This window comes from Ctenopharyngodon idella, chromosome 9 (assembly GCF_019924925.1).
Source record: "Ctenopharyngodon idella isolate HZGC_01 chromosome 9, HZGC01, whole genome shotgun sequence".
Classification (NCBI taxonomy): Eukaryota; Metazoa; Chordata; class Actinopteri; order Cypriniformes; family Xenocyprididae; genus Ctenopharyngodon; species Ctenopharyngodon idella.
This window is the reverse complement of record NC_067228.1, coordinates 21,720,485-21,741,584: the sequence shown is the minus strand read 5'-3', so window position 1 is coordinate 21,741,584 and position 21,100 is coordinate 21,720,485. Positions and strand designations below refer to the sequence as shown.

General features: G+C 36.2%; 1 long non-coding RNA gene across 2 annotated transcripts; it reads right to left on the bottom strand.

Annotated features, from left to right (window-relative positions):
• Window positions 1–560: 560 nt before the first annotated feature.
• On the bottom strand, window positions 561–19,141 carry LOC127518450 (uncharacterized). 2 transcript variants are annotated; one of them, XR_007931560.1, is made up of 2 exons: window positions 18,398–19,141; window positions 561–1,466 (listed from the first exon to the last, which is right to left on the bottom strand). It is a non-coding gene; the product is annotated as an uncharacterized LOC127518450 (long non-coding RNA). The 2 variants fall into 2 exon arrangements; XR_007931559.1 differs by lacking the exon at window positions 18,398–19,141 and adding an exon at window positions 6,703–7,029.
• Window positions 19,142–21,100: the final 1,959 nt, after the last annotated feature.

Here is a 21,100-nt window from a genome sequence, read left to right as displayed (position 1 = left end):
CCAGGTGGCACTCCAGACATCTTTATGAAGGATCCTCAATCTTTCCCTTATTCTTTGAACGTAAATCAAAGCACATGTCAAGCGACTTTCAGATTTCAGGTTTAATCTGTGATCACTCTGTTGAGTGCTATTAGAGATGGCATATATCAGTGCTTTAATCAATGTTTGATGAATCACAGTGTTTCATGTGAAGACTGCTCTCTTATTCCTTCTTTTAAGGGCTTGTGTTCTCTCTCCTCTGGGTGTTCAGATGTTCTCGGGATGTAAAATTTCATATCCTGCTTTCTTATATTGCATGAACTGTAAGATTGTACCACTGTAAAGCTTTACCATGAGACCTACTGATAATATGCAGAGGAACTCTATAGGGAGATCAGTATTTGCTATTGACTTACAGTGGATATAAAAAGACTACACCTGAAAACAGCTGGTTTTTGTGATGTAAATAAATGAAACAAAGATAAATCATATCAGAACCAACTGCATAAGTGTGCACACCCCTTTATTACAGCATACAGTCTGTTTGGATAGGAGTCTATCAGTCTGGCACATCTTGACTGTTCTTTTTCATTTTCTTATTCTTTTTTTTTTTTTTTACATCACAAAAAGATGTTTTAAACAGGGGTGTGTAGAGTTTTTATATCCACTTTTCAGGTTTTAAAGTGTTAGTTCACCCAAAAATGAAAATTCTGTCATTAATTACTCACCCTCATGTCGTTCTGCACCGTAAGACCTTCGTTCATCTTCGGAACACAAATTAAGATATTTTTGATAAAATCCAATGGTGAGGGAGGCCTGCATTGACAGCAAGATAATTAACACTTTCAAATGCCCAGAAAGCTACTAAAGACATATTTATAACAGTTCATGTGGCTACAGTGGTTCAACCTTAATGTTATGAAGCGACAAGAATACTTTTTGTGTGCCAGAAAAACAAAATAATAACTTTATTCAACAATATCTAGTGATGGGCGATTTCAAAACACTGCTTCATGAAGCTTTGAAGCTTTACAAATCTTTTGTTTTGAATCAGTGGTTCGGAGCTTGTATCAAACTGCCAAAGAAACGTTTCGAAACACTTATGAGGTAACGAAGCCTCGCTTACTGAAATCATGTGACTTTGGCAGTTTGATACACACACTGAACCACTGACATTGAATGGTCTAAATCTGTTTCTCCATGACTTTACTTAGAGATAGCTGGGTTTTGGGCCAGACTCATTTCCCTCTCTCCCACGCCCACTTCTCCTGCAGTCAAGGCTAACGCACTTTCTCCAGTTTCCCTCAGAAGAATAATTGGGCCTCCTCCTTGTTTTATTGTTGCTCTCCAGATCATAAATCAGTAAGAGGGATGGTGGCAGTTCCATCGTGTGGCTCCACTCCTGCCCTGCAGCCATGATGGGGAGTTGCTCTCTAGTGACATGGAGTATTCCCATGTGTGTGTGGATATGGATCCCAGAGTAAAGGCTGCCACAGGAAACAAAAGATGGCTTGTATTATTGTGACCGAGTGCCCAAAGGCTAATTAGGCAGAAAAAAGGGAGAGAAAGCCTGCAAATCAATCATGCTGATGCTGCCTTTAAATAATGAATGACAAAATAATGAATTTTTAAAAACATTTTTGTTTTCTGTTTTTCTTGATGTGGTGGAACAACATGCCTGTGTTAGTGGGCATGCCAAAACCAAAAGTGAACTTTTAGGAGGTGATCTTTTAGGGGGTTTTGAGTTTCACCAGCTAGTTTCACATACAGACAGAGTGTAGGTAAGTGTGATTTGGTCTGCTGATCAAAACCACTTCCTGCTTCAGAACAAATTGTTCTTGGCACTCTTTTTTTTCTGTTTCCCTTTTTTTCATATTAACACATTTATCATGCCATAACTTGTGTGTGCAAATGATATTTAATCAGAATTTAATTCATCCAGAGCACTACAAGCCATTTTCAGAACTGTTGCTGTTCTAAAACAGATATGTGATGTATTCATGTATTTATTTATTAATTTCAGGCACACAGTTGTTGTGTATTATGTAATCAGCAGACATGCACCATGTAATACTTGTGTAAAAACAGTATAGCTAATAAAATTTTAACTTCATTAAAGCAATATCAGCATACTATGCCCATCTATGGAAAAAGGCTTATTGTTATCATTTGATGTAGGTGCCATCTAGTGGAGAGGCTGATATTTTGTGACTAAATGGAGACTTGGTGAATCAGTTTTTGAGCTGTCTAAATGAATCGGTTCGCAAAAATGATTCAAACTTCATTTCGTCACGCTACACTATTTTGATAATAACCGTCAAGATATATACAGTTTTTAACACAGTTACCTTTAGATAATCCCCAGTACTTTATTTGCACTCGAAAGTTCAAAGATTTTAGCACTTATTCTCCCCGGAAGTGACGGATGCGAAAAAACGGTCAAGCGAAATTTCGCGGGCAAAAAGGGCCTCGTGTATTGTGAAGCATAGGTCACATAGAAGTCATTTTCAAATTAAGCAGCTTTCTTTTTGGTCATTGCGTCGAGTCTGTGCTACCAACTTCAAGCAGTTGCGATATCTGCGAGTATCACGCGTACGCGAAAGCACCCCTTTTCCCCCTGCATTGCATGCTTTTTGGTGCTCCATAAATTCTGCATCCATTTAATGGCGAACATAGCTGTGACGGTGAGTAGTACTACCTCTTTTTCGGTTAGTTTAATTGTGAAGGATGAGATTCATTTGTGTCAGTCAGGAAAAACAAACAGTAATTTGTCCTGTTGTCTAAACGTTCTCGTGTGCTTATAATTTGGAAGCACAATTAGAGCAGTGTTAAAAAGGTGAACAAACATGAAAACGGTAAAGTGCAGATGAAACGATTAGTTGCTCCGTGCGAGATGTTCTGGTTCGCTGCAGGTGTTTCAGTTCTCAGAAAGTCATGTGATAGTGATGGTATGCTCGGTAATTTAGGAATACAAATTGAACAAGCCGATGTTGCAAAGAAACTTCAGGCAAGGTGAAGGAGCATGGCAGAAAACAGATGTAACAAAACTGAGAGCAATAAAGAAACCTCTCAAAATGGAAATGACTTGCACTAGTCATCTCAGGCAAGCTGCAGTTTAAAACCCACCTGTTTCTTCTCATTTCAAATGGCACGATTTATCAGGCAGGATTGGGGGAAAATGAATGTACTAGAGGTAATTTTCCACCGTATTAGATTTTAAACAAAAGCATGTGAAATTATCCACAGCGACTGAGAAGCCATTTTACCCGCAGTTATGAAAATTAAACATTGTGGGAGGCAGGCTTTTCAGGGGATTGTTGATACATTACCCCTGATATTATGCAATTTGTTTGTCTGTATATTTTTAGGGTAATTTTTTTTTTCACCTTATCTCGAACACCCTCTGCTTAAATGCCCATAATTGAGACAAATCTTTCTCATTTGGTGTTGGATCCCTCGAGACACCTTACAAGAATATAATGACACCTCACCGGCATAATTATTAACGTGCGTTAACAGCGAGGAACACTTAGCATTTGGATTAAACCATTGATCTCAATTGGTCCAGGTGGTTTGTCAGGTAAATAGATTTACACAAATCAAAGCAAATAGAAGATTGTTCCCCCGCTGCCAGCGTGTCCAATGGCCAGTACCCTTTGTGGTTTTAGTCAAAGCTTACAAAGCACTTCAATTACTACACCACTGTTTATATCAGTGCTTGAGATGACAGCCATTTTTTCAGCGGTGGAAATCAAGTAGCTCTTTGTTTCTGTTTACAGACAGCCATAAAGCGGCTAAATGGAGAATAAAATGATGAAGATGCAGACGCACAAGAGGAACATTAATCTGAGTGAGATGGAAAATCTGCTGACAGGTATGTCGACCCGTAAAGCTATTCTAATAAACAAAACCACTCCGTTTCTCAGGTAATGCGTTTTGCTGCTTCCACTTCGGTAAATGGCTTCAACTTTCTCATCTTTGGCCCTGGAAGAGTGGGGGTTTAATTTTTATGTCTTTGCTTTGACAGCGCTATGGTTAAATATTTCCTTTGGCCGTAGTTGAATTGCGAATACTTTTAATAGTGGTGAGGATTGGAGCGGGCAGGTCTGGGGATCGGAAGGTCCCAAGATGCTAGGGCCAAATTGACAGGCCCGTCTATGTTGGCTCAGTCTTCATTTACAGCAGGATGATCCTTGCCAACCCTGGTGGCAGCCAATTTGCTCTAGGATAGATGAATGTGGAGAGGTATATGGAAGCTGTGTTGTCCACAATCCCTCTGGTGTGTGCAGGGCGGATCTGAGACCTCTGCCACAGTACTGACATCTTCTTTACCACATTGCTTTTAGGAAATGTTGAATCAACCATTGCAACATTTGGAAATTTTGTGAGATCATGAGATCATTACCTTTTGACCCACTTTGAATCCCAAGAGGTCAGTACTGTTCATTTGAGTAGAATACTTGACTTTCATTTACATGCTAAAAAAACCCAACACTTCTGTTTTTAACCGATCTTTGAAAGTATGTTTTGAAATAGTACGCCGACTCGCCGCTATGGAAATGTCAAAGATTAAATTCTGTTTTGTTAAAACACTAAAGGACAAACAACACTTAAGTGTTCCCTTGGTTTTAATTAGCCTCTTTCCCCTGTCAGTTAAGAGAGGTGTAAACACCGCCCAGGGCAGGTGTGAAATTGACCAATTCTATCATTGTATAGTGAGCTGAGGAAAGAGTTCTTGCATGCAAAGTCTTCTTTTCTTTGTGTTGGCAGGCAACTAAGCAAAACAATCTGTTTTGGGTACATGGGTTCCCGTTAGAGAAGATGCTTACTAAGCACAGATATGTTCTAAATTTAATATGCAGATTGCATAATTTACTATGAATGATTAGAAAAACAGTATATTATTTGTACATAGTTTCTTTTAACCCCTAAATCCCTGAGGGTATTTTCAGAGGGTTTTTTTTCCTGAGTGACATGCACAAAAATAATGACTCATAACTTCAAATCTCTAGCAAGGAGAGTCAAAAGGTTGGTATTGTTTGAAAGAAAACTTTTTACATTTTTAAATAATAATAAAAAAAATAAATAAATTTGGAAATTCTCATGCTGAGAAACTGCTGATTAAGACAAAAAATAAAAGTTTGCTCAAGGGAAATTTTTACATATATTTCATATTTGACATACAATAACTCAGAAAGGAAATAAGGTAGGAGGACAATTCTTCTTTTTTAGTGACGTTCTTCTATATGTGAGCTGTGTCTGGATCAAATTTTGTGGTGATCGCATAAAGAAATCAAAAGTTACAGCATTTGGAACCAAGGAAGCTTTTTTGTTTCGCCATTGGCGCACCCTGATGGGCATTTTTAAAATTGTTCTTTCACGTGGAGTAACTCGTGATCGACGCATGGGACTATGTTGATCTTGAACTCATTTCAATCGGGAGAATCCACTGTAAGCATCCACTTTATAATTTTTCATCAAATAACTCAGCAGTGCTTAGGAGTTAATCAGAGTGGCTACATTCATTGTAAAGTTCAGACTCTAAGCTTTCAAATGACACCTATTGTGATGATTAAGGCAGGAGTTTTGAAAAATATGATTATGAATTTTGCAGGTGCCACCTTATACATTTTTTTTTTTTTTTTTTGCGGGAGGTGTGTCCCGCCGGCGGGACACTTCGGGCTTAAAGGGTTAAACTCTTACGGCAGAACACAATAGTTGGGTTCTGTAAGTCAAAACTCTATTCATTTTTTTTTTTCTAGACTTGCAGCAAAGAAAATTAGAACAAAATGCACAGCAGACTTCTTGTATGTATCTATCTATCTATCTATCTATCTATCTACAAAAAATTAAAAATAAGATGTATTGTTCTTCTATGTGTTAACAGTGACTATAAATCAATAGTCAAGCACAAAATTTTTCCTTGGCTGGCAACACCATCACCCAGGAGAGATCAAGCTTGCATCCTACTGGCTTTGATACACTTGTTGTCTTTCTTAACGCAAACCAGTGAAATGTTAGCAGCAAAAGAAAGATGAGCGGAGACAATGTCAGTGATTATGTTGACTCTGTCTCGGGACCCATCATTGCCTGTTGATATCAACTTTTTTTCAAACCTGTTGGTTGCATGATTTTATAAGTAGGCCAATGTTATATTATTTGGCCTGCTACTACTGAACTATTATTTCAACTTATTTTTTAAATAATCATGTTTAATAGCTACAATCCTTGTGAAAAACTACGTTACCCACTCGCCCACTTCCATGAAGCACTGCAAATGACGTAATAGTCAGTCTCCGGATGCTCTCAAATTCTTACTTTTTTTTGTATACATATGTATATTTTTTTTTTAATGTTTTATATTGTTTCTATATACAGTAATTTATATAAAGTATCTTTAGATCAGTAGTTTTATTTCTCCATTTTTAATTTGATAATGTAATTCACAGTGCTTCATGGGATTGTAATTCTTTCCCTATTTAAAGGTGCAGTGTGTAAATTCTAGCAGCATCTAGCAGTGAGGTTGTGAATTGTAATATAGAGAAGGTATGGTGGCCAACACAAGACAAAGATGTCGTCTGAGACAGAAGAGAGTAGCCAGTCAAGCAAACGCACTCTGTAGAGCAGTTTGTCTGTTTAGGGCTACAGAAACTTGCCGGCGCAAAATGGTGACTTAAAAGGTTAGTTTACCCAAAAATGAAAATTCTGTCATTAATTACTCACCCTCATGTCGTTCCACATCCGTAAGACCTTCATTCATCTTCAGAACACAAATTAAGCTATTTTTGTTAAAATCCGATGGCTCAGTGTCAGTGCCGATGGCCTCTATTGCCAGCAAGATAATTAACACTTTCAGATGCCCAGAAAGCTACTAAAAACATTTAGAACAGTTCATGTGACTACAGTGGTTCAACCTATAATATCATAAAGTGACGAGAATACTTTTTGTGCGCCAAAAACCCCCCCAAAATAACGACTTTATTCAACAATATCTAGTGATGGCCGATATCAAAACACTGCTTCATGAAGCTTCGAAGCTTTACGAATCTTTCGTTTTGAATCGGTGGTTCAGAGTGTGTATCAAACTGCCAAAGTCACATGAACTATTGAAATTTCAAAACACTTATGATGTAACGAAGCCTCATTTACTGAAATCATGTGACTTTGGCGCTCTGAACCACTGATTCGAAACAAATGATTCGTAAAGCTTCAAAGCTTCCTGAAGCAGTGTTTTGAAATCGGCCATCACTAGATATTGTTGAATAAAGTCGTTATTTTATTTATTTATTTTTTCTTTTGGCGCACAAAAGTATTCTCGTTGCTTCATAACATTAAGATTGAACCACTGTAGTCACATGAGCTGTTATATATGTCTTTAGTACCTTTCTGGGCATCATAAAGTGTTAATTATCTTGCTGGAAATGGAGGCCTCACATTGAGCCATTGGATTTTATCAAAAATATCTGAATTTGTGTTCTGAAGATGAACAAAGGTCTTACTGGTGCAGAACGACATGAAGGTGAGTAATTAATGACAGAATTTTCATTTTTGAAAAACTAACCCTTTAACATGGAAGGGGACCTGCAGTGTATATAGATAGAAATGGCTCATTCTAAGGTAATAAAAACATAATGGTTTATGTAAAGTCTTTATACACCACTGAAAACATAGTTATTTATATTTTATTGCATTTCTGTCAATAGATCCTAAAATTTCCTAAAATGTATGCATTGCACCTTTAAAGCTGTTAAGAAAACTCCTGTGCCTTCGTCTTTTTTCAGATTTTAAAATACTTTTTTGCTTCAAAACAAAGTTTGTCTTTGTGACTCACTTTGTAGCTAACAAACACTTTTTGAAATCCTTATGGAGAAAATTAAGAAGAACTACTTCCGGAACCAGACCTGTTTGTTTTGTTTTTGCTTCGCTTTGCTTTGTATTAATCGTACAGTTTATTTTGTATTTTGTTGATGACTATATAGAGAACTAATGCACATAGATATGGATTTGTCTTGGAATTCTGGCTTGAGTTCTTATTTTTGGGGTTACATCCCAAGAGAGGACCACAATGCCCAACTCATTTTCACCTGCAGACATCCTAGCTGTCTGTAACAATTTGAATGTTTCCACACTTGCTGATGAAACCCTCTGTGCTTTGGGCTTTTTCTGTGTTGTTATATGTCAATCACATAAGCTGATCAGTATTCAGAATGATAACTCCTCCTCCACTGGGTCTGATTTCTAGCTCCTGAGTCAATTACTTTTCATTTGTCAGTCCTGAATTGCTGAAGCTGTGTTCAGCTGCGGTTCCTCCACTCAACGTGGTTTGTATCACTTCACAGAGAAACACATCACTCAGAGCAGCATTGTAAATAAAGACTGGCATGCATATTTACCATTCATTGTCTTGACATGTCAAGATAAGGTCACTCCTATTGCACTCCATTGCACTGATCTGAATTTGATGTGAATTTTTATTTTTTTTTTATTTTTGTTTTTCATTTTGAACATTTACAACTCAGACATACCAACTTCGTAAAGCAGACTTACTATCATACAAAAATGAATGGACTTGCTTTAAAATAGAAGATATTGAAGAGCACAAGTTTTTCTTTCTACTTTGTTTTTTGAAGTATTTGAATCTTTAAATTCTCACAAAGTCATGAAGAAATAAAGGGAGGTTTACATTTCTTTCATTTACATGTGTGAATATGATAATTACCCATCAAAATTAAATATGCTGTCTACCCCGACTAAGGTCTGTGTCCACGGATCCATTGTCAGTTACAGACTTAAACCCCCTCGACAAGTTCACTTCCATCAATTACAGTCAGTTTCCACTCACTTCTCTGCAGGCTATGATCCACAGTATTAGCCCATGCCTCTATGCTAATAGTCTGTCATATTTTTAAATGGCAGCTATTTGTTAACCTGGAAAAGATTGACTGATGATGTTTACAAATTCAGCAGGTAAGGTCTGAAATTATCTTCTATAAATCATGCAGTGCAGCACTTCTGTTGCTTGAGATCATTCGATTAAATGCATCTGCCAACTTCGAGAGCGATTGTCCCTGCCACAGGGAGAGACGCACACAGGCTAGTCAGCTCTCTGTATTCTGAGAGGCCTTATAATTAATTTGGACAGCTTCCAGCAATCTGCTAGTGTCCCAGGCTGGTTCATTTCTTACCCGGGAAACTGACGGATGAGACGTGGCCAGATTGTCACCACTCGGTGCGAACCGGGAGCTCTGAGAGATGAGCGTTCGCTAACTCCCATTCGTCGCTTTGACTCTCGGCCAAATTTTTTACAAAACTCTGTTCATTTGGAAATGTATGCAAATGGAAGGCAATGGAGCTCTCCTTGAGTTAGTCCTTGTGGAACGTGGTTAAAAGCTGAAAATTATGTTCATCCTCCAGCCTCTCAGTCTTTTTGCTGCTTGAACTATTTAAGTGAGTGTGATGCTTTGGGGTTGAGTTGAATTTCTTTCTTGATTTAAGTAAGGAAACAGTGGATCTGTGCTCTCTGTTTTGTAATGTATTGTGATTCTTGCACAGTTCAGATTTGATTCATAATTAAAGATTGTGGGTGTCCTCCGCATGAGATTTTATTTATTTTGTCATTTTGATTTTGCACATTTATCAAATTGGCAGCATGTGGATTGATCTTTGATTATAATGGTTAAAGTTCATAGAATGGCTGAATCATGTTAAAGGAATAGTTCATGCAAAAATGAAAATCTCATGTTTCAAATTCTTATTTTCTTCCAGGGAACACAATTTTTGAAAAATTACACTACCGTTCAAAAGTTTGGGGTTAGTGTGTATATGTGTGTGTGTGTGTGTATGTTATTTTTTTTTTATTTTATTTTTTTTTAATGTTTTTGAGAAAAACCTTTTATGCTCACCAAGGCTGCATTTATTTGATCAATAATACAGTAAACACTAATACTGTAAAATATTACAATTTAAAATGTCTTCTGAATTTGTATATATTTTAAAATGTAATTTATTCCTGTGATGGCAAAGCTGAATTTTCAGCATCATTACTCCAGTCTTCAGTGTCACATGATCTTTCAGAAATCGTTCTAATATGCTGATTTGCTGCTCAAGAAACATTTATTATTATCAATGTTGAAAAAAGTTGTGTAGCTTAATATTTTTTTTTTAAACCATGATGCAGTTTTTTTCAGGATTCCTTTGTGAATAGAAAGTTCAAAACAACAGCATTAATTCGAAATCGAAATCTTTTGATCAATTCAGTGAAAACTATTAATTTATTTTTCAAAAGTTGCTGACCCTGAACTTTTGATGGTATTGTGTATTACTGTTGTCACGGTACCAAAATTCCAGTAGTCGGTACCAATACCATTAAAATTTTACGGTTCTCTACCAATTTCGGTACCACAGGAAAATCTGTTGGAACTATTTTACTATTTTATTTAACTAGCCTATTTTAAAAACATATTAAATATGATGGTAATCATACATATAAATATTTGGAGTGTGTTTGTGTGTATATATACCTCAATTAAATAAATTATGAAATATAAAAAAATAAATAAACAAATGCTCAAACATCCATTTTGTAATAGATGTGCATTTATTTGAGCTATTCCGTCAGTAAAACGGCACACTACAGACTGTAAAACTAAGACATAAATATTAGTAAATAATAGTAACCTAAATAATAAGAAAGTTAAATATTATTTTAAAAAACATTAGTTTTTTTTACTTCCACACAAAGATGCTTCATACAGGGGTACTCTGCTCTTTGAGAGGGATGAGGGACACGAGCAGGAAAGAGACCATTTCTCCTTCATATCTTCATGTTATCTCCTGATGTTACAAGCAACTGACACTTTTTGTAAAAGGTCTGAAGAGCTAGTTTTATCTTCAGCAGGGGCAAGACATTCAGGCTATGTTTGATTTTTGCGCTGCCAGAGAAAGCGAAACTAAAAATCACTGGAGTGTGTGAAACGCGCTATACAAATAAACTTGACGCGCCTTTATGAAGTCTAATAACAAGCACAAACTGTGTTAAATAGAAATTTACATGCAAGCAAAAAGGTTTCTGTCCTACGGTGTTTTTTCTACTTTACCACAGTACAGAATGCGAATATAATAGGCCTGAAAGCGAACGAAAGAAAGAAACGTTTATAATCCCTTGCATGAGTGAAGATTTGGGAAAAGAAACAGATTCCATGTTCAGTGGAATAACTAATGGAATATTATTAAATTCTCTGATAATCGGGTGACCAGATCGCGATGCTTAAAATGGAATACAAAGCCGACAAAGCTTTGTGCTTCACTCATGTCATATTCACGTAAATACTGCCACAACCCTATCAGTGGGTACCGAATATACCTGGATACTCTGTACTACCGGTACTACAGAGATGCTGGTATCGTCACATTTTCAAAATTTCAGTACTGACTTAGTACCGGTACTTTTGACAACACTAGTGTGTATTTTAAAACAGTTGTGAAAAGTGATTTCATGGAAAAGAATTACACAGTGATTGTGAATGAATCATTATTTTGAATCAGATCTTTTAAAAAAATCTTTTCAAATTATTCCTTTTTAAATCTGACTGATCGTTTTTCTCATGTTTTACACCCTAACTCGATCTGGTCGCAGCAGTTAACAGCTTTATTTGAGAGTAGGGTTATCAGTGAATAATGACTCAAATGTTTGGTCTGTTCTTCACACAGGCCCATTGTATGGCTTCAGAAGACGTGTAATGTAGCTAACAAGTTGTATGGCCCACTTTAGGGTGTCTCCTGTTTGAAGCCATCAGTCCACATGGGGAATAATTGTGTATGAAAAAGAGCAACCAGTATAATATTTCGAAATTTCTCTTTGTGTTCCACAGAAGAAAAAGCCATACGGGTTTGGAGCGACACGGGGGGGAATAAATGATGACAGGATTTTTATTTTTTTTTGGCTCAACTATCCCTTTAAGTAATGTGATGCACTTCCAAAAATACCTTCTAGCAGCCACATCCGTGTTTAGCAGCGAAGCGGTTTAGAAGTACCAAAGGAGCTTTTGCTCCAGATTTTTTGCATTTACTGAAAGTGTCACACTGTTGACTGCTCAGCTTGTTTGGATTATTATACAAGGCAAGCTAGTGAACCTCCACATGCGCCCCATACCATGTGCATGTTGCCTGGCAACACACTCCAGTATTCCTCAAAGGTAAAATGATGCACATTAGACATGCAGAACCAACGGTAGCAAGATAATGAAAATAAGCCTTCTGTACTTGATTTCTCCTCATCCCTCTCTTCCTCAGCAGGTGAACTGCTGAGTGTGCTGGAAAACCGCTTTAGATGGAGATTGGCCAAATGAATTGCCACACCTTCAAGGCAGTACAATTTGATTTTTAGATTGAGCCAGCAAGGGTGCCCGTAATTAGCAGTGTGATTAAGAACCATAATTAACATTGCGTAATTACCTTGATCAGATGTTCTCCTTTGTTAATAAAGTTATCTAAGTCCCACAGAACAAAACTAGAGTAATCTTAACTTAAGGTATTAATTTGGCAAAATCTTTTAATGAAGGCAGCAGAAATTGTGGCATGTGCTCTCATAAAAAATAAATACAAATAATCCTTTGCTGTTTACAGTAATATACTGTAAACATTTTACAGCATCTTATTGTACATATTACAGTAAAATACTGTTACAAAAATGCTACAGTGTTAATGGGAAGATGGTCTAAGGTGATTTCTTGACTATATATTTTGGATAATAGTGATCTGTGAACTTATTTTATGTTGATAATGGATATTAACAGTTACGTCATGTCTGTTTGTTAATCTTACCTCAGTAGTAGAGAGTTCCTGCTGTTTGCTGGCTCTTGGTTGTCTGCTGTGTTAGTTTGTAGAGATAGTGTGGAGTTTGAGCTATACTGTGTGGCCTATTGCTTTGCACACAGTTATAAGTTTTGTGCACAAAGACAGTTTTCAAATAGGCTAAACCAACTGAAAATAGATTTTCAATTGGTTGGACTAACAGAACATGATTAGTTCTAATCTCATAGATGGACTTTCACATGAGGCTTATTATTTATTAGTTTACCCGGGGAATGTATTGGGTTAACACAGCGAGCATTGCCAAATGTCAGGATAGTGACATCAAATCTTTTTGAGAAACATGGTAGTAAGACAACTAGCTATCCACAAGCGAAACCGTATATTCCATTGTTTTGAGTTATGTTTGTGTCAGGGGCGTTTCCTCCGAGGAGGCAAGGGAGGCAGTGCCTCCTCAAAAAAAAAAAAAAAATAGGATGAGAAAATAATCCATATTATATATAAAACAACACAAATATTACAAATTATGACATTAAAAAGAGCGTAAGTCACTCGTATTTCTTAAGGAACACTGCCCAACAGCGACAACCGCAGTTACAGCAGGAGCCATGCCTTCCTTTGCTCTCATAGAAAACCATAGAAAACCATCAGACCCCCGGCGTGCGGTGGGTTTTGTGGGGGGTAATTGAGAATGAACGGGGGAAAGTCACTTGAGAGGAGGCAATGTCTCCATCGCGCTATGATTGGATGTAATTGGTTATGATTGGATATGATTCGTTTACGTGTGCGTTTCGCGCGTCAGTTTGAATGAACAAATGATGCCGTCAATGGGAAGACTAATTGAAAAGTAAGTAAACAGATCACCCACTTAGATATCACTGCTTTATGTCACGTCAAAATCAAACTTGAAATGGACTGAAAACACGATGACTGCGGGGGTTTTTAGTGCAATCAGCTTGGTGAAATTAAAAATACAATTCGTGTCTGTGACAGACGGTGTTTACGGAGCATGACTGATGATCCAAAATAGCCTACGTTGACTATTAAAAAAAAAAACATCAATACACAAATAAAATATATTGTTTAAATTATAATTGCCTTTAGTTATTGTTTTGGAATGAATGTAGAAATGCTTAAAACACTAACTTGAGGAGATTGACTTGGTTTTGATAAATAGAACATTTATTACAATACATTGTTAATGTAAAATTACAAAATAGAATTGTATTTGGTTTCTTTTTTTCTGTTTTGATGTAATGTTCATTTAACAAGGAAGATGTGTCAATGTTAAGAGTAATGCACATGAATTTACATTAATTCATAAATAAATAAAAAAATTTGCCTCCATTTTAGAAAACCACTGCACGTCACTGGTTTGTGTGTGTATATATATATATATATATATATATATATATATATATATATATTTTTTTTTTTTTTAAACCATAAATATTCACCCATTTCTTAATTTTTCTGTGGTTTTACTGTATAATTATTGCATTATTTATTTTTTTTGATGGTGGCCTGCTATTGTGGCCTATATATCTCAGATAACACAATCTAGTTAAAGGTCTGGCTACACAAGGTCAAAGTTTTGCTAATTAGTCCCTTCTTGTAGACTTTGTAACTATATCATTACACGGACATAAAGCATCTGTCCATTGACAACCATTCAAAATAGCTGGCTATTCTGAGAATTTATTATTATTATTATTATTATTATTATTATTTTTATTTATTTATTTATTTATTTATTTTTTACAAGAAACATAAATAGCAAAATTGAATTATTACAGTAGACATTTTAGAAGTAATGATTTTTGAGATGATTGTTTTATCTGTAGTGATTTATAATCTAAAATGATGAATCATGACTAAGGCGGTCATCCTTTTCTTTTCTCCTTTTCTTTTCTTTTCTTTTCTTTTCTTTGTTTTTTTTTTTTTTTTTTTTTTTTTTTTTTTTTTTTTCAGTTACCAAACCAAACAACCAGAAACTGATTAAATGAGCAGAAAAACTCTTGCCCTCTGCAACAATCTGACAAATCACTTTTGGCTGCATGGTACAGGACGAGCAGGGAATCCATTACTGTGTGTGGCCCCAGTCCTCTGTTGCACTCCAGCAAACACGCAGACACTAGTTTAAAAAAAAAAAAAAAAAAAAAAGCTGCCCCCTGGCCATACCAGCAGCTGCATGCCACATGCAATTAAAATGAAATTAAAATGAAAAATGCGCAGTGTTGAAAAGAAATCAACAGTCCCTTCCTCATCTAAACTCCCAAAGGTTTCAAAAAAAGTTTTCAGATGGCATTTTGAATTGGCAAACTTTCAGATACTTAAGTCTGTGCTCTCCATGCAGAATTATCCCAAGCATTTATAGTGAAGCAGGAGTGAATTAGTGGATTTCATGCAGTCTGGAGCACAGCAGTATTGAACCACGTTGATCTAATGGCTTATAAAGGCATATTGATATGCTTGCAAATAAACTTTACAGTCTATGAGTAGCATCCATGCACTTTTTGGCTTTATTTTGCTTTTTCATTCATATCATGTGTTTTGTTATGTGTAGCTTTGGATAAAAATGTTTCAGTGTAGCTGCAATAACTACATGACACTTGCCCTGGATGTGTTTGCGCAACAGATCTCATCTAAATTAAAAGCAGCCTTAGGTACTATTTCACATGATTGAAGTCCGTGCTAATTAATGAACAAGAGCCCATATTCCACGCACTCGAGTCCCATTGGGCTTGACTGCCTCTGTTTCTCAGGGCTGTAATTCTCAGAGGGCTGAGTGATGCAGTCTTTAGCTTTACCTGCGGATGGAGGGATGGGAAGAGCGAATGAGCCGGGGACCAGGAGATTTGAGCATCCTATAGATTTGGTCACAGAGGTGTGATGATGGAGGGGGCTGTCAGGATGCTTTCACACGGGGTAAATCACACCTCGATGGAGAGGAGAGAGTGCCATCATGCATTAGGTTTGGAATTAACATTTCTCTGCTCTGGACCAGCAGAGTGATTTGGGACTCCATCCACAACCCGGTTGCCCATAAGACACTGAAATTACACTGAGTTACACTGAGTTGGTATTTTTAGGAATGTTATGGGAAATGTGTGGATGGGTAGGAGTCAAGGTTGGTCCCCAAATGTTCATGATTTATTCCTCAACATTTTAGGTCTGAGGAAGCAGCACTTTTCTCACTATCCTCTCATTATGATGGAGGTTTTTTGTATACAGAAGGATAGATTTGGTTTTAAGGGATTTAATCGGATTAAAATATCAATACATTCAAAGCCAGACCGCCTACGGTGATATTTATTTATTTATGACTAAGGGAGATTCTTGGAAGGATTTAGATGACAAATAATGCTTGTGCCACTAGATGGCAGAATATCAACTTGCATTAAAGGAAGTGTGTCGAATTTGGGTGCATGTAGATGATGAAAGGTGCTGTTCAAAGATCACAAACGTTTCTTTTTGATTTATTTAATTCATGCTTTTTTCTGCAATTAGACCTTCACATTCTTGACATAATCCTCTGTTATGTAAGTTAAATCAGGTCTCAGTCAGTGAGTGTTCTGTTAATTATTAAGTATAGAAGTTTAACAATCCAAAAGGAGTAAATGAATCTTCCGGGTTCAGTTCAAGTTAAGCTCAGTCAACCACATTTGTGGGGTAATGTTGATTTCCACAATAATTAATTTCAAATGGTCTCTTTTTCTTTAAATAACCAAAAATCTGGGTTACAGTGAGGCACTTACAATAGAAGTGAATGTATTAAAGCTGTAAAATACTCACTGTTTTAGTAGTATACTGTAGGCACAAGACCTAAACAGTATGAGTGTTAATATGATTTTTAGTGTTAAAAAAAAACACGTTTTGAAAAACACATTTTATGAAGTTATATCCAATTTTTACAGCTCTGTTGCCATAACAACGTAACATCCTAAAATTCTTAAGAATTAAAGCAAATGCTTTTATAAAGTTATTTTTTAAAAATATGAAAAGTTTTGCATTTCTGCTTTTTAAATTTTCCAAATGTTGGTCCCATTCACTTCTGTTGTAAGTGAAATTTACAATGTAATTTATTATTAGCAGGACTCCAGACTAACTCTTTTTACTAAGAGCACTGTAGCCCCTTACTGAAAATTTTAGGAGCACAATCAGAAAATTTAGGGGCACACCTTAAACAGGGCTCCAGACTGTGCCTAAAACGGGCGCATTTGCGACTAAAACTATTAATTTGCGAGTGATATTTTTGCTGAGGTCGCCATTGGCGACCATACAAATTCACATGTTATGACTGTAAAATGTGCAGTTATTTGCGTGTTACATGACCAGTAGCCTATCACATCATTTGCTGTATTGACGTAATTAAATGAGATGCTGCGTGTGAAAGTTTCACTGAGTTAGAGCGCCGAAATATGAACAGGTAGGAAAAAATTCACACACCAAACAGACGCCAAAGAACTAGAGCTGATGAAAGCCGACTGTGTTGTTGCCTCGCGTCGCCTGCGTCGGTGCAAAACAGCTGCATTTGAACACACCGTTCTGCTCCTGCGTAAAGGAGACAACTGCCTAATTCTTCATATAAATTCGTCTATATTCGTCATTCAAAAGGGGAAACCGGCTCTACAGACTGCAGATACACACACAACGCAGCGCGTGCTTACCTTTTCGAATATCAATCATGCTGATCACTTTCGTTATTCCACTCCGCTCATGCTCATCAGATAAATTTAAGGTCATTAAAAGTCTTCAGTGCCTTAAACAGTATAACAAGAGTATAAACGATCATTTTAAGGCATCTTTTATTTTGTGGATGGAAAAACAAATCGCGGTACTCCCTAATGTGATTTATTATTAATTTCATTAAATAAATGTGAGCACTGCATGTTTCAAAGTCAAAAAATAGCGTTCTTCAGAGCAGCTCGCATTCAATGATTAGCGCACATTTGTCAACCGATTGCTTATGAACTAATGCTGATCAATTATCACAAAACTTACTTTATATTATTTATATTATATTGTGTTGTAAATGGATATAGCAATGTAATTTTTTAATCCCATCTGAACTTGAATGAGCAGCAAAAGTAAAGCACAGACATTACAAAATAAGAGTCCTGCTGTATTTCAAAGTAATCAAAGTCAAGTAGTATGTATATCAGTTGCCCCTGTTTGTTATTTGGTTACACAAACCAAATTCAGTATATTTATTTATTTATTTCCATATATTTATATTTATTTTCATTTGATTCAAAGTAAACTGTTGTAGCTTCAGGAAGGAAGCACTAAGAACATTATTTGACACATATTATTAAATATAAAGATTTTTACTAACATCAGGGTTATTATAGTTAACTAAAACCATTAAAAACATTTTTTTTATTGCTTGAAATAAATGTTAATACTAAAATAAAAAATCTATACAAACTAAACAGACATGTTTAAAAACAACAAAAAATAAAACTAAAAACAAAAATTAAAACTTAACAAAAAATGAAAGCAGAAAATATAAAAATCTAACCGGATTCAAAATATTAACAAAAACTATAATAGTATTAAAGGGTTAGTTCACCCAAAAATGAAAATAATGTCATTTATTACTCACCCTCATGTCGTTCCACACCTGTAAGACCTTCGTTAATCTTCAGAACACAAATTAAGATATTTTTGTTGAAATGTGATGGCTCAGTGAGGCCTGCATAGCCTGCAATGACATTTCCTCTCTCAAGATCCATTAATGTACTAAAAACATATTTAAATCAGTTAATGTGAGTACAGTGGTTCAATATTAATATTATAAAGCAACGAGAATATTTTTGGTGCGCCAAAAAAACCCCAAAATAACGACTTATATAGTGATGGCCAATTTCAAAACACTGCGTCAGGAAGCTTCGGAGCATTATGAATCAGCGAGGGTGAGTAATAAATGACATTATTTTCATTTTTGGGTGAACTAACCCTTTAAATGAAAATAGTGACATTAATTTCCCAGAAAAGTCACAAGATGAAAAAGCTGAAACTATAAAGGGGAGATATATAAACACAACAGAATGACTAAAAGTAAGTGATTTAAAATTTTAAGTCCATTGTTGTGTGGCTCTTAAAAAAAAAAAAAAAAAAAAAAAAATGTTCCCCCCTATAGGAGCCAATGGCTCCTTAATGATTTTTTTGTTGTTGTCTGGAGCCCTGTTAAATCGACCTGCAGCGCAGTTATTCACATTTTCTCCTTTTTAGACTGACAAATGCCTTGGTAATAAATAGACTTAACTTACAGAAATAACAATGTGCAGTTTTATTTTAAGTTTGCAAGGCTCCAGATTATCATTTGAGAGCAGCATTATCATTCATAATGTCTAAATAATATTCATTTTATTCATTCATAACATTCAAGAATTCAAAAGCAAAACAATTGACAATTTACATTAGGGAGTGGAAATGGCAGCCACCTACTGGTTACAATGGTAATTTAATGTCTTTTATTTTTTAAATAAGTGAGTTTTCCTACATGTTGAAACTTTTGGTTTTATAAATGGGGGTAATCTATGAAGTATGAACAAATAATGTTTTGTCATCACATTAAATATAACATTTAAATATTGTAATATTAGAGCTTTGAAGTGCTGGAAAAAGATGTGTACTTGAAAGCATTTTACTATTCCTGCCAAAATTCCATGGTTCCAGTTAGTGTTACTACATTAAGTCCATGGCGAATATTGTTAATTTGTGGACTGGAATCCCTCTATAACTTGTTCATTCATGGCACAATGTTTCTTCTGGTTTCCACATCAGCACTGTTTGATCTTATATCTACGGTTAATAACGGAGAACTCTGAGCCGAATTTAAATTTGATTCATTAGGTCTTGCAGCGATGTTATTAATTCCATGGCAAATTCAAATGCTTTCTTTACTGGATCTCTCTCTGGATCTTTCTTTACTGGCTTTCATTACATTTGCCATTTGATGTTGGGCAACGTTATGGTGGTTGCGCCAGTGCGAGTGCTAACAAATTTTGATCGCACCGGCAGGAAAAATTGTCACAAAATGTGAGCATTTAGTCGCAGTCTGAAGCTCTGATTAGAAAAAATGTGAATTAGGCATATAATGACATGACATTGAGTAAATGATAACATTTTTGGTAATTTCAATCAACAGCATGAAACAAACAAATGAAAAAATGGAAATTTGTCAAAAATGGAACCCGTAATATTCCTTTAAGTAACCATCAAGTTTCTTGCCATCGAAAGTAGCTGTGAAACAAGGTGTCCTCTGGATGTCCTGATGTTTCTGTGTGTGTGTGTGTGTGTGTGTGTGTGTGTGTGTGTGTGTGTGTGTGTGTGTGAATCAGTTAAAATGTCAAAAGAGAACATTACGCACCACCCAAGGGTAGTACGTTCAGTGCCCCTCTGTCAGACCACATTCACCCACCCGACTCGGACAGCTTCGAAATGCTACTGTGCCGCAAAATACCTCCATTTATTTGATGCTGTCCAACACCGGAAGCAAACAACGTTTTCCTTGTCAACAATTCAGAGCACCTAGTCAGCCTGTCACGCTCCAGAGTGCATCCTTTGGCTATGGCAATACTGACAGCCTCTCACTCTGTCTGGAAAATCTCAAGCTCTTTATAAAAGTGCACACTAGAGTGCTCAAACACAGACAGGAGTGCGATGGATGGGTCCAAAGAACATCCCCCTTATCCTTACAGAGGGAAAAAAAAAATGGCCAAAGAAATGATGCGGTTTTCATTATTCAACTTGTGATGTTAGTTATTGGTGTTTTCCTGACTGGCTCCAGGGTGTTGTATTCTTTTTCTCCCCTTCTCCACATTTTTTACTACTTCTGTGACTGTTTCAACCCTGGGAGATGAAATATAGGATGCCAGTGGAGCAACATTTGTGTTTGCTGCAGTCTCCCTGTGGCTGGTGATATTATCTCATGTTCTGCTGTATTTTCCCATGTGCCGTGGACAGTGGCAGATGGCTTTCTTTAGGGTTTGTTTCTGAAATCCTGCCTGTATATATAAAATAAATACATTTATATGTGCTTACAAATCTTAATTTTTAGTTATATTTTGTTGGCTATATTCAGTGTCTACTGCTCTAAGTTAAAAACAGATCTGCAAGGATTATGTGTTCTTGAATGCATGTTTTCCAGTTTAGCTGCATATGAGCCAGTTCCTGTGTGGTGCGTGTGTGTGTGTTGGAGCAGAAACAGGATTACTGATGTATATGTAGATGAGCTACAGAAGTAATCCAGCACCGAGGATTCTGGGAAGCAGAGCAGCAGGTGTCCTCTTGTACAAGCACA